This window comes from Lucilia cuprina, chromosome 4, assembly GCF_022045245.1.
Source record: "Lucilia cuprina isolate Lc7/37 chromosome 4, ASM2204524v1, whole genome shotgun sequence".
NCBI lineage: Eukaryota > Metazoa > Arthropoda > Insecta > Diptera > Calliphoridae > Lucilia > Lucilia cuprina.
Window position 1 is genome coordinate 45,303,515 of NC_060952.1, and position 18,249 is coordinate 45,321,763.

Consider the following 18,249-nt stretch of genomic DNA (forward strand, 5'->3'; position numbering starts at 1 on the left):
GTCACCTTACTAACTCCAACTGGATGCTGGCTGCTTCAAGAGCATTTTCCATACCAAAGAGAAATAAATTTATTTAAAATGAAAACATATTTGTTATCCAGAAATTGTAAAACAAATATTTTCGTCAATAAATTTCAAAATCTCTTAAATCATGAACATGCGCCTTGAAAACAGAAATGAGAGAAATTCAAGCAAGCATTTAACTGTCATTATGTCTGAAATATTATCAAATTTAAAATATTTTTTGTTTGTTTTATAAACATTTGCCATATTTACAGTGTTGATAACAATAAGCGCCAAAAAATCCCTAGAAAAAATACAACCAAAGTACTTGTAGAGTACATTCCAGAAGCAATAACAAAAAATATTCAAACGAAAGAAGCATCTAATGTAGCAAGTAATACTATAAGTGCTGTTGGTGTACTATGTCACCTGAATATGAAAAAGCAGAAAAGAAAACACCAGCAAATCTCTGATAATTGAAATCAATAGAAAAAATGAAACGTGCTCTAGATGTTAAAAAATAAAGAATTGTAATGAATGTTTATGATGCCATGAAATAGAAAACGAAATATTGTTTACTTGGCAGAGATGCCAACAATCATCGTCATCTAACAGGAAAAACAAAAAAACTTGAAAAGGAAATCAAATAATTGAATAACGCAGCGTATCATATTTAGTCCTTCAGTCTTAGATACTAACACTTATTCGAAAGGTAATAATATATGTAAATTATTATTGATTTTTTCTTATGAATTTTCAATATTGTTTGAAAGCTCTTCTGGCATAAATTTTAAGATTTATTAAAACAATTGGTAAACATTAGAGTGCTCCAAGCTTGTATATTAGCTTGTTTTATGGCTTGTAAAACTATACCATGCAAAAACTTAGGCTGATGGAATAACGTCAACAGGTGCCGATTTCTTTGTTGTAAAAGAATCACAATGTGCAGAGAATATGCATTTCAGAAAGATATAAAACACAAAAATTGCTTGAAAATTTTTAAAGTTATTGCAAATTTCCGTGCCTCACAGTACATAAATTGGAAATGTGACAAAAAATATACTTTGTTAAACAAATTTTAAAATTTTTAGAAGATCTATGGAGATTTATGAGCAACAGATAAATGAATAAAACGGTGAAAAAATTAGATCAATAATTCTTACAGTTTAGCTATACCTGCGATTTGAACACTGCAAACAAAGTATTTTCAGGATATTTAAGATCAGATAATATAAAATATATTCCAAATTTTATACTAATCGGACATTCTTAACCCATAAAATGTGGAGTTCAAAGTCAAATTTTGCAAAATTTGCGAATTCTCAGTACACTATGTCGAAATATTATTTATTTGTTGATCATATTTACAAAAAATGACTGGAACTTATCGCATACAGTCCGATATTGAAAATAGTGTGAAAAAGGGTAGACTATGAAGTTAACTTTCAAAAGAAAAATGTTGTTTTTGAAACTGATAATTTATGTAATCCTTAAAGCCGTGATACACGGTTGTCAGATCTTACAATGTTCGATCAGCCTAATTTTTTAGCATGACATAGTTTTACAACACAGAGAACAATTCTAGGACGGACAAAACTCGCTTTGTTTTTTGGAGCACGTAATAAAATTAAATTTTGGGAATTTATTTTGTAACTTATATAAGGAACTTTTTAGATAGTATTTATTTTTTCAATATATTTATGTATGTAAGTAGTATACAATTGAATAAAAAAACTCGTATTTTTTTATTTGTTATAATAATTAAAAAGTTAGTTAAAATAATGCATTAATTGTAATGTCCCTCACTTTATATTGTACAATATAAAATGATTCATAGTCACTAATTTTGAATGCCTAGCTGTTAATGTATACATTAGTTTAACACACTCAGAAACATGAAAATACAGCATTCATGTGCACCTTTGGAAACAAAGTAGTTACTCCGTAAGATATTAAGGTAATATATTAAAATACTTTCTCGCACAATTTTTATGAAAATTCATTTAAAGGGAATTGAATTATTGCTACGTCATGAAGAAAAATTAAAAATTATTGCAATACAAGCCCCATCACTAACGTATAAGATATGTTTCAGTGTTAGTGTGAGTTTATACTGCTTATGCAAACTAAGAGTAAATTGTCAACATGCTTGTCAGAAAATTTTCTTTTTGAAGTGCTTTTAAAATTTAAAACATTTTTTCTATGTACCTCTCATTTTTTGTCTAATATTGGTGTAATCTGTTCAACAATGATGACATGTCCATGTTCAGACAGTCTTTGATATTCTTAATATATAATAAAATTTTCCCCTTAATAAACGTTTAATACTTTTACTTTGTATTACGTATATATGCATGTATACGAGTACTAAAAATTTGTTGGAATAATTGAAAATAGGTAAGTACTTTTAGCATGCATTTTTTTGTAATTTTACTAAAGTGTTGAAGGATTTTATAAAAAAGTACACACAAGAATTTTAATTTTGTTACTCACAAATTGAGACATCGCAAAGAAAATCATGAAAAGGCAAGATTAAATTATTTCGGAAATTTTGGAAATCGAATTACAATTTCGAATACCTAATTCTTAATAATTGATTTTGTATTCAAATAATAATAACCGTGCAAATTTCTCTTGTATCTACGTATAGTGTGTATTTTTGTATAAGCATATAACAATCACTTTCATGTGAATGGTAAATTTTTAAGAAGATTAAATAGAAGAAAAATAGAGCTTTTAAGTGAAGTGAAATAAAATAACCAAATTTTAAAAATGTCGAAATCCGCAGTCTAAACTATGCTATGATGGTATTTCGCTGAATCTGAATGTGACCTCATAATTTATATCAGGTGTTCCAGATATCAAGTCATGAAGTTTGTAAAAACCCCATTTTAGCCAATGTTATTCCTATGTTTATATGAACTTTTATCTTCGTTATATCTTGAGGTTTGAGACCACTTTAAATTCCAAAACGTGAACTAACGCCATCACAGCAAAGACTTTTATATAAATAAACAAGTATAAATGTATAGTCGGGCATAGACGACTATATGATACCCTACATCAGTCAGTATGTTAAAAATGGAGATTATTAAAAAAAGTATTTGATTTATTTTTTAACTTTATTCCGGAATACTTTTACTTATTTTTAGCAAAAAAAGAGACGTTTTACAAGAGAACTCAAAGGGGAGTATTGGAAAATATGGGCCTATCCCTATATAAATATTGGTAGAGGAATTCACGTATACTTCAAAGTTTTTTATGTAGAATTTAAAAGTGTTATTAGTGTTTATAGGTAAATGTTGACCTTCAAGTAAACTAGTTTTGCCGATTTTTGTTGACATAATAGAACATTTAACTTAATTATGAGCACAAAGGCCCTATTCGAGAGGTACGGTTTTTTTAAGTCAACAGATTATACCTTGAGATGGCATAGTGGATTTTATAAGCAAAGGGTAACTTAATATAGCGCCACAAATATAGCCAAAAACGGATTTCTTTTAAATTGAAAACTTTTGCGATGTATAAATTATGAGACCAGATTCATATTCATAGCTTTGAATATGGTCTATGTAATTCACATTAAATTAAATTAGTTTTTTATGTATTTTAAAAATATGGATGTGTATTCTCTCTATTTTACTATTTAAAAAACGATACAAAATACCAGTTGTAAATTTGAAAAACAAACTTTTTTGTCATATATAAAATTTTTAATAATCATACAAAAAAGATCCGAGATTGAGCCTTAAAAATCGACTAAGCATCCTTTAGAGACAGGAGTGAAGGCGAAAAAAGTGGCAAATCTAAAAATAAAATAAATACTAACAAACAAAAAGAAATACTTACATACAACATTTTCTATGTATTAAAAATAATATATAAATATTTGACATATTTCCAAAAACCATAAATCACTCATAAAATGACACAATTTTTGGGTTTCCCTCATAATTAGGAAACGAGACGCCAAGATAATGTTTGGATATGTATATATTTATGTATATATGTATGTGTGAGTATATACATATGTATGCATGTGTTGTGGGTTTAAGAAAATAGAAAATATTTTGTTTTGTATCATTAGGCTGATTTGTTACAAAATACAATAGACTTAAATAAACAATTTTACTAAAATTAAGACTATAGAAAAGGATAATAAAGGTCATTTTAGCAAAATTCTTAATTATATAAGTTAAATAATTAAAAACTTTTAATTTAATTAATTTTATAAAAAAAATTTATTCTTAAAGAAATTGCTTATATTATGATTTTAAAGTGGGTGAAAATTTTGAAATGCTTTTTTTAATATAATTTTATTGTTTGTAAAATGTAAAGATTTTGCTGCATATACTTCTGAAAGAATAATGAACACCATGTTAAAAATTTTCAACATGTATGAGATGGCAAACAAATATATAGTATTCGCACATACCCTGTAGTCTTCAAAATTTTGGTTAGAAACATTTCAATCAAAAACAAACCCAATTATATAGAACACAATTCTATACAGATCTTCCCAAAGGTTTATTTTCTTAAGGACCTAACTATTTACTGAATTGATATTAATTAAGAAGTATTGTGTATAAAAGTAAAATATTTACTTTTTCGAATGGCTAATGGCTAACAAATTCACCAAGAAAGTCCTTGTGTTACATACTGCCGAAAGTCCTCTCTAGCTGCTTATATATAATAATATAAAATGAGTATATAATAATATAAAATTTTTAGCTTATTTGACAGACTATTATGCTTTCTAAAGGTTTGCTTTTCTTTCACTTTTCACAACAACATGTATTACAAACCGTAGCACAAAAGCTATTCAGGCTGGCAAAACGTCATACCGTCAGGCTTTTGTTTTTTGAATTTTCTACTTGTTATTTTTTTATTTTAATATAAAACAAGTGAAAATTTATTTTTCCTTTTAGACAAGCATTTTTCTTTAGTATGAATACAATAGCAGTCGCTGCAGAACATAAGGGGGTTTATATTGTGTTTATAAACCCGCTGCTGCGTTACGTTTACGTTACGGAACTGTCATTTCCTTTTTAGTGTATGAAAGAACTTAAAGTTTTTAGAAAAGTATGAACTTCACTATGCAAGTTTTAAAGGAAAAACAAAAAGAAATATTATTTAAACACAACATAATAAAGCAGAAGCCATTTAAAAGTGTTCGTGCATTTGCAAGAGGAGTCAAGAGACGGGGCGTTTGAAGCTTCGGAAGTCTTGAATGGATAGCTTTAACAACAAACCCTCACACAGTTAGACACATTGCTAGACAAAATGACGGTCTTACATATAACCAAACAACCCATTCACACACACGCACATAGTTTATAAGGAAAACTTTAAGAAACCCTCTCTAATAATTTCAAGTAAGAATTTGTAGTCGGGTAGGGTAGACCATTTAATACCCTATATCAGTAATAAATTTAAAAGGTGATATATTTCTCATAATGAAGCATTTATGAAGAATTTTAAATTATTACCGATATAAATATTTAAGCAGTTTGTTGATGAAAAACTTATTTTTTAAAAGATTTAGGGACTATGACCGATCCGGATAAATGAGAGTATTATTCATGCTAATTTTCTTGCAAGTGTTTATAAGTGAATTGTGGATATTCAAGTCGTTCAAGTCGTAGGTGGATTGGTATGGGGTCAAGGATAAAAACGAAATTCGACATGATAATGAAGTTTCCATTTTTGCAGATTTACTTAGGAAAATATTCCAAAATTTTTAAAATTATAACCTAGTCGAATAGTATTATTTGATGAAGAAAACGTAATATTTTCTTAATGTTTTTACATCCCAGCAGATCGAAATAGCAGTATCTCAAACTATTGATATAATATCTGGTAATATAATAAGAAAAAATTTAATTGTGCCCCGCTAGATTGGCCTTTAAAGACCTATCTACGTTATTGTACAAAGAAAACAAAAAATAAGTTAGACACTAGACTGATACTCTCTTTTAAAATACATTAAATCCTTACAAAACTGTTAGGATGTAATACTCACATACTTTTAGGAGTTGTTGGCGTATACATACATGGAAATGTGTAGACTTTTGTATGTGGACTTGACTTGTGAGACACAACACATTATTTTGCGTTTAACAATTTCCCAAGAAAAAGCACTAAACTTTTTATGTTTCTGATATTCATGTGTTTTTCTTTTTTTCATTTTACTTTTTTGTTAAAGTTGTTTTTGCTTTTGCTGTTATTGTTGCTATTATGTTCATTTTCTTAATTTTTTTGCAGCTCAATCAAGACTATTGTCTTAAGGATATTTTAACTCCTGTTGGCGCTGGCTACATTTATTTCTCGTTAAACGGCCCAGACATCAATCAAATATTAGTTCAATTGCCAAAATGTTAAAACTAATGTAATAATTATATCGAAGACATTTACGATGGATATACTTATTAGTAGAATAAAACATAAATGAAGGTTCTTCACTTGAGCATTGCTACTTAAAAAACAAAATGTAAGCTTACCTAAATATATAATAATTAAGTATTAAAACTTCAACTTTTTAAACTCCTAAAATATTATACTTCCTCATAGAGGGACGGGTGTGGAAATTTATATTTAATACATGAAATGATGATCATGACAATGATGATGATGACGCTGGTATATTCTATTTAAAAACTTTACACATACTCACACACATAAAACTTATCATACACATGTATGTGTGTTTATATATACAAACGAACCCGTACTTACATTAACCTTCATATATCCAGATTTTAAATTAATGAACTTATCTACTATAAAGTTTGCAATTTTAAATAACATTTAACACAATTACCTTGTAAAAGTAACTTCAATATGTTAATATCAACGTGTTGCTGTAAAATTTTTTTTAAATAACACATAGCCCAAATTCTTTACTATTATTTTAATTGATGGACCTATTAGCACTTAACGAATCTTTAATTTGATTTTCTAAGCAAAAATCATTTCTGGAAGTAATTCTTTTAAATTACTGCTCAACTCAACATTTCTTATTCTTCTAACTAACGAAGTAACTGACGTACGGGCTGGACTTGTGAATGTTCAGTTTCTATCTTTACAAATATTTTTTCTGTTTTGGTGCTGTTTTTGTTACTGCTGTTATTGTTGCTGTTCTTATATTTTTGGGATACATTTGCAAGGGTCGTCGTCGTCATCGTCATCGTGGTCGTAGTCAGCGTATAAAACGTTAAAACGCAAAACTCGAGCTAACAAAATGCCAAAGAATAAGACAAGCAGAACTGAGCTGATACTGACAGGGGCAGCAATGAATTTTTGTTCTTTAATGTATGTATGTTAGTAGTTGTTGCCTTTATTTTTATTTTATAAATTTTGTGCGAAAAATTGTTATTATATATGTATCTATGTATATGAATACATATATACATACATACATACATACATACATACATACATACATACATACATACATACATACATACATACATACATACATACATACATACAAACGTTTGGTACAATGTGTGTTATGTCGGTACTTATAATGTGTTTTACTTTTTGTATTTTTGGAAAATTTGTTGTAGGGAATGAATAAAAACGAACGATGATTTTGAAGTGTGAGTCAATTTGAAGCATTTTAAGCTATTTTTTATTAAGTGCAAAATATGCAGGAAATTGGAGCAATTTATTGTTGGGAGTTTGTTTTTAGTTCTTTTGTTTTCGTTTATTTCACTATAGTCATATTGCACTCATTCAAACATACATAAGTATGTACATATATGCGTCAATAGATATTTCTTTGAATTATTGAACGTACATATTTATTGAATATTATTTTTGTTTTATTACAAAATTAAGCAAATTTTAATTTTTTGATTCTTATTAAATATTGAAATTTTTGCTAGTAAGTCTTCTTTATTGCGTATAGTTGACATTTCCGGTTTCAAATTAGAGTGACCAGCAAATATGTAACTTTATTATGTAATATAAGGAAATCAGAAAGTATAGCCGGGCGTATCCGACCATACAGTTAATCTCAAAAATAAGTATACAGAAATACTGACAATTGGTTTTATTTAAAATTTTTTTCAAAAATCAAAAAAGTAACATATTTATTAAAAACAATTATGGTAATTATTATTCACTACTTTTTTCCGGGTTATTTTGGTTACTTGAGTTCTCATTTAAGGTATAGTTAAATAGGTACAAAATTTACGCAACAAAAGTAAGTATACAGATAATTTCAATATGTATATGTCTTAATGATATTAACAAAATTCATGAAAATTTTACCTGTTTGAATGTAATTATTTTATAATAAAATATTCTGTACACTATAACATGGAAAAAAAATCACTTTTTGTTCCGAAAAATTGAAATTTTTGGCAATTGATCTGAATATTATTTATAGGAGCATTTTTTCCGATTTAAGAACATTAAACCCCCGGAGTTTTGGATCGGGTATTCAAAAATACCCTCGTTTGTTCATTATGATGCATTGGAAGACGATATTTTAACTTTTAAATTAATTGTTTCTTTACAAAAATTACAATCCATTGCGGAACATTGCCGTTTTTAACATAGTACAGTGGACGTCCAATAGTACGTTCCCTCTTTATTACGAATTGATAATGATATCTAAACAGCTTTTGAAAATTTCAACATTTCAACGCCCTGTATAGGCGTTTGTTCTGATGATCGTACCACCCAAAAAAATACACCCAACTTTAATTATTTATCGACTTAGCATCACTTTCTGAAGAGATTTAGTCTATATAAAGCTTGCGCGCTTTAGCGTGCTCTACTACTATGATTCAGTAACGAAGCCTATTGCAAATACTTGAAATCAGTCCATTTCTTCGCCAGCTCCATACACCGGACCTCAGAATAGGGCTTTTGAGCTCATAAATATGTTAAATGTTATTGTGCTTCTCTAAAACTCGCAATAACTAATTCCATATAAGTCCAAATGATACTGAAAATTTGTGTTGTCATCACGATTCATTAAAATCTAGCCCCCTTCGGAGAATCACTTGAAGGTCAAAATTCTTACCAAAATTTTTAAAGATAGGCCCATAATAGTGAAATAGTTCTGAATTAAGGCAAAAATTAAAATTAATGCTTTATTATTTAAAAAGTCTCCACATATGGTCGACCATGTCCGACTATAAATTTTTACTTGTTTGTATTTGTTGTTTTCATTTTGCAGTACTTTGTATTACGTATTTAGTCAGTTATTTGTGCTAAATTCTCAAGTTGAAATAAAAATTCTAAGAAATAACAACTATAACAACATATATTAAAAGAAAAAACAAATATCACTAAAATACAAACTCAAAAAAGGTACATATAATGAAAAGAATACACTTAAGGCAACAATATCTTGAAAAAACAACACAAAAACCCTAAACTACAGACGACAACCAGAATTTTTTTAAGAGAACTTTGACATTTAAGTTTGTTCGTTAGTAGAAAACAATAACAAACAACATTGACATGTTGCTATTCTTAGAAAGTTTTAAATAAAATTAAAAAATAATTTTAAAATAAAAGCAAAACTAGAATCTTTCCACTAAATACAAAAATATATACATATGTACGGAAAAAGTTATTTAAATTTGTTTTGTACTTTTGGTTCAAGTTAAACAAGTTGAAAAGGAAGTATGTGTCAAAGCGTAGTTACAAGGTACGAAGCGTAAAAAGATGAGCAAAGTGAAAATTCTGATCTTACACTCAGTCATGAAAGTGTGAATTCTTCGTATTAAAAGAAAAAAATGCGTCTTATTTCTGTTGTTACACCAACTAAATGGGTTAATTTTTTACTAATACAGAAGTCTCTTTCTATTCTCATAATATAGTACCACCAGTACCACCCTGTAATGCCGAAAATGTTTGATAAAATAGCATCCGAATTATCACCATTGCTTAAAAGTGCTACCTGTTTTCTTCATAGCGTATACGTTTAGTTAAACACCAATTAAACATAAAAGTAATAAACGTATGAATTTTTTTATCTTTGTTATTTAGTTTTATTTACTTATTAACCCGACTGTAATTATCACATGCCTCTTGTTATACGAGCTTGTAATATTTGCACCCAAAAACATTTTTTGCAACAACAAGGCTGGTGGCCAGTCAACGAAGCATTGCGAAAATTTTTCGTTATAATTTAAATTATGTTTTCACTTCATTTTTGTACTTTTCGCTTTTTTATGTTGCACATGAGTTAAACACACACACAATTGCCATTGTTTAATTGGTGTATCGTAAAAAAACTATTGTTTGGTTAAGTAAAGATAAGATTTTGTTTGGTACTAGATACAATTTATAGATATTTTAATTATTTTTATTCGTTCTAATTAATATAAATCAGGAGAAGTTTAAGAAAAGTCTACCATTAAACTACAGTTATTACCATAAACATCAATTTATTTTATCTTTTGGTAAAATTACTAAAATTATATTAATTTGTTAGAACTTGGAATAGAGATAAAACATTCATGTGATTTATGTTTTAACAAATTAATTAAAGTCGGGAATTTAACAAAAAAAATTTCAATCTCATAATTTGTCCCAAATACATGCAACCAAAAATATGATTGGCAATGATTACTATAATCATTTCAACTCGATTATAATAGATTTATCAATATTGTAATCATAACTCAAGTTGTGGAAACCAACCATAGCGATTTGTAACAAAAATTTGCATTTTTAACGTATTGTAAATTAATTTTAAAAAAAAGTTTTGTTCGGTGCTACAAATTTTTTTAAAATAATTTGAACTTGACATTTCTTAACAAACTTCTTAATTAACGTCGTCATCATGAAATTAAAAACCACATAAATAAAATGCTAATATATACGTATGTACAAACATACATACTACTTATAAAGCTGGGTTTTTTCAAAAGCATATTTTTTATAAACTAAAACTAAACTTTAAAAAACTGAAGCATATAAGCTTTTAAAGCCTTCTGGAAGTGGGTCGTGTAAATAAAAAATTAACATAAAAATTTCTCAAGGGGAGTTTGAAATCAGTGAGCCATGAAAATAATTGCAAAGTATTTTTAAACATAACAGCTCACTAACTGAAATAAAAAAGGACTCAAAAAATTTTTTCTTCAATACCGTCGGCAAAAAATATTTTATTGATTTTTTTTAAATTTTGGTATTTGAAACAGCACTCTGTTGCTTTAAATAACAAAAAATTACGTAGTTTATCTGAGTCTTGTGTATTTATATATTTTTTTGTGGCCAAATATTTTTGCCAATTCCAAAATAAATCACACAATAAAATTCTACGTTTTTCTTCTGGTTGTTCTTTTTGTTTTTCTTAAATACCCAGAAAAATGAATAATGGCTGCTTTTTTTTACTCGACCTCCATAAAACATACATCCGTCGATTCACATTGATCAACCCATAAATATACAACACACTCTCAAACATGCACACAAACGCACTCATTTCACAACAAAAAATACACCGTTTCATACACTGAGAGAGAGAGGCAAAACGAGTAGACATGGCAACGTGCAAACAACAAAAATACTGAAAATCAAACAGGAATCAATTTTGCCAGCCATTGAATACCGTCGGCAAAAGCGAAAAAAATAACAACCATTGTGTTGTCGTATACAGCTGTGCCGCTTGCTGCTTGTGTTGCATGTGATGTTTCTTTAATGGTAGAACTTCAATTAATTTTGGCTCTGTGCGCCAACAGAAAACAAAGTGCATTTTGGCAAGACATCAAATATGGAAGAACTTGTGGTGGTGAGTTTGCAAAATTATTCTCTTGCTTGTTTTTTACTCAACTCTGTAATAATAGTTATATCCTTGTTTACCGTTTTGTATTAACTTTATAAGTTTTTTTGAGTGTGTTTTTGTGAGTAAGCGTCAAAATGATTAATATCTTTATTTTTTGTCTCCTTCGCACAAATAGGAAATAAATAACTGTTTCTTTTGTTTCCCACTTAATCAGCTGTTTCCCGCCAAAGTTGTTGTTCCTCGCTCTTATAATTTAAGAGAATACTTAGATTTTGTCTTATTGACTGGAAGTGTTCTCTTAAATATTTAAAGAGAAGTTTTCTCACTGGAATACGTTAGGTATTGGTTGTAGTGAAGTTCAAATGATTGTTTTCTAACCGATGTAAATATGATTATGATTAATTCTTTTACTCTTGTAAATAAAAATTAAACTTTGCAGGTTTTTTTATTTGATATCGATATGGTTAATCTAATGTGCTATTCGTAAATTCTAATTATTTTTTAGTTTTCTTTTAAACAAGCACAAAACTTTCAAGTATTGGTATTCCCATAAAAAAATATATATGCACACTTTCATGACAATATAAACATAATTTTTTTAATTAATAATTTTTTATATATATTTCTATTGAATTTTATATTGTTTATTATTATATTTTTAGATATTATTTCTTTTTCACAAATAATTTAACACTGCGTTTGTTGAACAATTTATTTAATACGATCTAGTAGGGACACACAATACCTACAACTGATATAAAAATGGCGATTTCAAAATATTTTTAATAGTAAACATATTTTACTTATATCTTAAACATTATATGGGTGAACATGTAAAAACCTACTATTTAATGATTATTTGATAGTTTAAATGGTTCTAAATTATATAATATGTTTACATATTATATTATTTATTTGTTGTAAAAAATATTTTTCAGAGAATAATTCTCAAATTTATAATTGTCTTAAACATATAAATGTTTTCAGTAACTAAAATATTGATGAAATTCAATAAAAATAACAATTGTTTGTTATGACAACAAAATATTGTTACAAAAAGCATACAATAGTTGTCCTAAACATGTTTTTTCTCTTCGTTTACAAACATATGTTTTATAATATTTATGTTGTTTTTGAAATTAATCAACATTATTTTATTTTGATTGAATCTTATAATAAATAAATAAATTAAAACTAGCGTAAAAGTATATGCCCAAGTTATTCTCTTCTCTACGGAAGCTGTGTGTAAGAAAAACTTAGCTCTACTTTCGAATTATTTTGAACTACTATTATAAAATAACCAACAAATAAAAATAAAATATGCGCTTCTAAATTGATTGAAAATTATAGATTTAATTTTTATTAGTTCCTAAAAACAAACACAAATTATTTGTGGCCATTGAAAAAGAAACTGACCAACATCAACATGATCAATTCATTTGACGGCAAATTGGAATTTGTACTCAATGCACCTAAATATATTCAGACAAAAGACGTCTTTGTAACCAACTACTTAAATACACTTTAACTAAAAAGCTGAACTTGTTTAGGCGAAATCTGCAAGAGAAAATAAAAACGACAACCAACCAAAGTAAATAGTCAACAGTTAATGCAAACACCTTTAAGATCTGTTAGGAAAAACACAGACCAGAGTCTGTCAGTGAATTAAGTATTACTAAATGGTCAATACGAACAAAGGACAGACAAAAAGTCTCACATATAAAACCATAAAGGTTTAATAACAATGGCTAAATAAGTTTAAGGCCTAAATAAGAGCCAAGACTGAGTAGTAGACACATGTGCATTTCGCTTGCAAGTCGGCAGCCTTACTGGCTGACTACTTAGTTGGTTCTTTGGGTAGCAGAAGACCTTAAAAGGAAAGCCAGGTCACATACAAAACAGAACAAATGATTCTCTAAACGCACATACAAGTACATTTTCAGAACAACAAAGTGAACAAAATAAACAGTCTACAATACATCGTGTTGTACATGCAACAACTCCAACAAACACAAATTTTTTATTATAGTTCTCATAAGAAGGGAATGTTGTTTAGTTCAAATAAATGGAGCGCTTGTTCAGTTTTGTGTCTTTGTGCTAAGCTGAATGTTAGTGCTAGCGTTGTTGCGTTGCTTTTGTGTAACATGCTGCAAACAAAATGTCTTGTTTAGCAAAGTTTGAAACGGAAACAAGCAACATTTTGTAATGCTCTTGTTTGTTGTTTGATATTGTATTTTTTATTTATTTTTTACTATTGTTGTTGTCGTTGTTGTTAATATTATGTTTTTATACGCAAAAAGGATGAACATTTTAACTTATAAAGTGCGTTGCGTAAACTGAAATGTTTTTATTTATATTTAACCCTTTAACACTATGCAAGCCTAAATATAAACTTTATAAGTAATATGTTATTAAAATCTGTTGAAAATTTTTCAAAAACATACCTAAACTCATATTGTATAGACTACATAGATATATAGATTTGACTACAATTTTATTTTAAATAGGTTGTTCGGATAAAATTCCAAGGTGCTTTTCAAAACTTTTCTGGCAAAGCAGAAAAAATTTTCCAGCATTACTTATGCTCAAATTAATGACTAAAATTGTAGCGATTTCCAAAAGGGTTAATGCTTTTAATGTTTTTGTTAAACTAAATGTTTAAGCTTGCGTTTAAACAAACAGATAATGTGTGCAAGCATGCGTACACTTTTTACTGTTCCATCTTATGGTCACGCACGCAACTTTTAGTTCTGTTTTTGGTTCATCGCCATCAAAAGGATAAACAGCTCCAAAAATACACATATTAGGTTCTTGAGTTCAATGTAAAAAAATAACAAAATTAACAAGGCTCAAAACACAATTTAAACTCATGCAAATTCGATGTCCAAAAACCAACAGCAAACAAAAGCTACAACAACTACATGAAAAAAACGCAACATTTAAAAAGATAAATAAATAATATCAAACCTAGCAACAACATTATTTCTACGTTTATACATATTGTGATTTCCATAAAGCTTTTCTTTTCTTCAGAAACTAAATTTATACATACGTTCATTGCTTACATCTTCTTTGCAGAATGTGGCAGACAAGTGATAAACTTTTGTGGCCTCATTTGAAAACAGTCTCAAATGTATGTTTCCATACTGAACAGTTTGGTATAGTGATACTCGCCTCATAAGTAAGTTTACCTGGATTAGTGCAACAAATGTTTTACAAACTCTACAGTCTCTACGTAACTGAAGGCTGATGTTTCTATCAGCAAAGAAACCTTAACCGAAGGAAAACATGAATGAATCTATCTCGTATACACATACAAATATACGCACGCACATGTCCAGTTGATATTGAAACTGCAGGTTTTCAGTGTTCCTGTTGCCTTGCCTTTCATCGCCTTTCAATATTGATTTCAAATTGAATTTCCATATGTAAATTTCAATTCAATTTTGGCATTTTATAGAATGTTAGCGAAATCCAAATACGAGGGAACCAAATAAGACTAATTGATTAGCACCAAACAAGATATTTATCTTTTTGAAAACTTAATTATTTTTTGCAAACAACTGCACAAAAAAATAAAACTTAATCTCAAAATTATTTTTGCATTTCTATGAATTTATAATATAAATCGATTTAAATAAGATTTTAACACTTAAAGAAATTTTGTGTATTTTGAAATTAACTTTATTTTGTTAAAACTTTGATAACAAGTCTTGAAAACTATAGACTTAATACCCCGTACACACGGTGCATTTATTCGCAATTCACGCTCTCATTCATCATTCAACCCCCAATTACGTACTAAATGACATGATTCGCCATACAAAATTTTAGCTGCGAATTACAAATGAATGAGTATTATCTCAATTTTTTACCGGGTATTTATCATAATCAGCTGTTTGTTTTCATTGGATGGATACAAATAAAAAATAAAATTAAAAAAAATGCAAATCAATACAAAATATGCAACTTAAACTATTGAAATAATATAATAAACGTATTTTTGTGTCATACACACAAAAATATTCCAAAAAAATACAAAATAATGAATGAAAGAAAAATAAAACAACATGTCGATGAACTGTCAAAACGAATTACAAGTGTGATTAGTTGGCTATTGTTATTCAGAAGCCGAATTAAGTAATCCAACTGCTCCATGTGAACTTGGTATAAAAGTAAGTATTTCAAGTGATACAAAATTCGAATTATTGTTAAAAAATAAAAAATTAGTTGTTTTAATAATTGAAACTAAAATTTATATAAGTGTAGTAAAGGAACTATTATATTAATTTTCATACAAGAACCCTGTTTAAGTTAAGATACATTTATTTTGTTTTATTTTTTTACTTTTGTTGCTTTGATTTTAATGAAAATGTCTTTTGTCAAAAGTTAAATTGTTGTTGTTTATGCGAACAACATATCATGTTGGCCATATAAGTCTTTTGTCGCTGGTAATGACAACCACAAATAAACACGTAAATATCCCCGTAGTTCAAAGTGTCTGTCTGAAACTGCCGACTTTAGGCATACTCTAGATTACAGACGATTTTAACGATTGTTTTCTTCTAAACAGAAAAGGTTACATTGACTTCTTGAAAAACTTCTGGGCAATATGGTTGTGTAATACATACATACATTCATATGTATGTACCCAGCAGTTCGACGGGACAGTCCCGAACTGACCACTTAACCTACCACTTGGCCCCTAGCCACCTGACTACCCAGGTGACCAACCATTTTAACATGGGCTTGTCCTACGAGGAAGTCAATCGTCACTCTACACCTTACAAAAAGACAGTAAAGAGACGAAGTTCAAAAAAGTAAACTTTTAAGAGTATAAACTCTAGGTTACTTGAGGACAGTAAAAAGACGACTGTCTCCGCTCCCGCTTAAAAAGAGGACACTAAAGTGACGACTGCCTTAATTCTCGATTACAAAGGGTACATTCGTGACGAATGACCCAAAACATACGAATTACGATCATCCAGGTGGTTAACTATTTGTGGAAATTACTGTCTTTTTCGTATACCGAACTGCTGGGTATTATGTATTAAACAAATGTGAGTGTGTTTAAGCATTTGTAATGTTAAATATGCAATTTTAACATCTTATTTAAGAGCCCTGAAAAATCTTGCATTAAACGCGTTGTCTGCCTGGGTAAATGTCTTTCTTTAGCCTGGCTCATTCATACCATGTTTATACTTAAAGAACATAAAACAACAAAACGCGTTTAAAGCTGTGTTTAATGTCACATAAAAATGTCATTTAAAAAATAACAAAAAAATTGTTTTGCAAATGTTGTTGCTGCTGTTGTTATGTATGCATTTCCCAAGCTTTTTTTAATTTAGCGAAATTTACATATGATTCCCAAAAGTTATGGCCGGTTGTTGTTATTTTTTTATCTTTCAGTGTAAAGTATGACCGGAAATTTGTAATCAATGCAATAATGATTTAAATTTAAATTCGATTATAAAACGTAAAATGCCTCTATTTCTTACCTTATTTGAACGAAAAGAAGATAGAAATTTCACAGGAAATTTTCAAATACAGCTAATCCAAAATTATTTTAAGGAGGAGGTGTGAACTGCAAAGAAATAAAAAAATAGAATTACAAAAATTTAATAGTAAATATACAAATAAAATGTACAGCTATTTTTCTATTTACCCAAGCCCAAAACCATTTGAATGTTTCAAATAAGAATTTGCAAAAAAAAATGGTGTTTTATTTTAATGATGATGAATAAAATTATCTGATGCGCCATCTGTTGTTCTGTAGGCTAAACTATTAATGCTACAAACACATGTGTATCTTTTGCCTCATAGGCACTGGGCTCAATTGATGCGTTCAACACATAAACCCGTATAACTTACTCAATTTCTACTAAAATTGACTATACAATTTTTTAGCCTGAACCTGCGGCGTTCAACACACAAACCTTCCTTAACTTCATATAAAAAAGTGAATTTTTACTCCTGTTTGCAAATTTGTTGAAATGATACTTTTTGATAGATGGTGTAACTCAAAAATTACTTAAAAATTATTCGCTGGCTTTTATATTTCTGATCTGCTAACATCAGATAAGATCAAAAAAGATCTGTAAGCATAAAAAAGTAAATTCGTAGAGAGAAGAGTTTTTATGCCCTTCACCACCATCAGTGGTGATAGATGGTATATATGAGTTCGTTATTCCGTCTAAGACACAACAAAGTATATATACTCCGGGTCCTTATAAAATACTAAGTCTATTTATCTATGTCCGTCTGTCTGCCTCAAACACGCGTACGTTAAAACTAAGAAAAGGATATCAACCAAATCATCCAAAATATTTATTATCGTAAGCAGTTTGAAAATCAACAAAATCGGTTTACAAAATAAAAAGTTATGAGTAAAAATTTCAGGCTACCTCAAAAAAAATATGTTTTTTCCTACTTCTTAAAAAGTTTTTTCAGAAACTACCAAAGATATTCCATAAATTTTGTCATACATTATTTTT

At 28.5% G+C, this 18,249-nt stretch overlaps 1 protein-coding gene across 5 annotated transcripts in view; it reads right to left on the bottom strand.

Annotated features, from left to right (window-relative positions):
• LOC111682798 (homeotic protein antennapedia) overlaps positions 1-18,249 on the bottom strand; it is a 159,094-nt gene that overhangs the window by 92,250 nt on the left and 48,595 nt on the right. For all 5 annotated transcript variants that reach the window (XM_046948348.1, XM_046948352.1, XM_046948354.1 and 2 more), the window contains exon 3: positions 17,254-17,339. The gene's annotated coding sequence lies outside the window, so the exon portion shown is untranslated. The remainder of the gene's footprint in view (positions 1-17,253; positions 17,340-18,249) is intronic.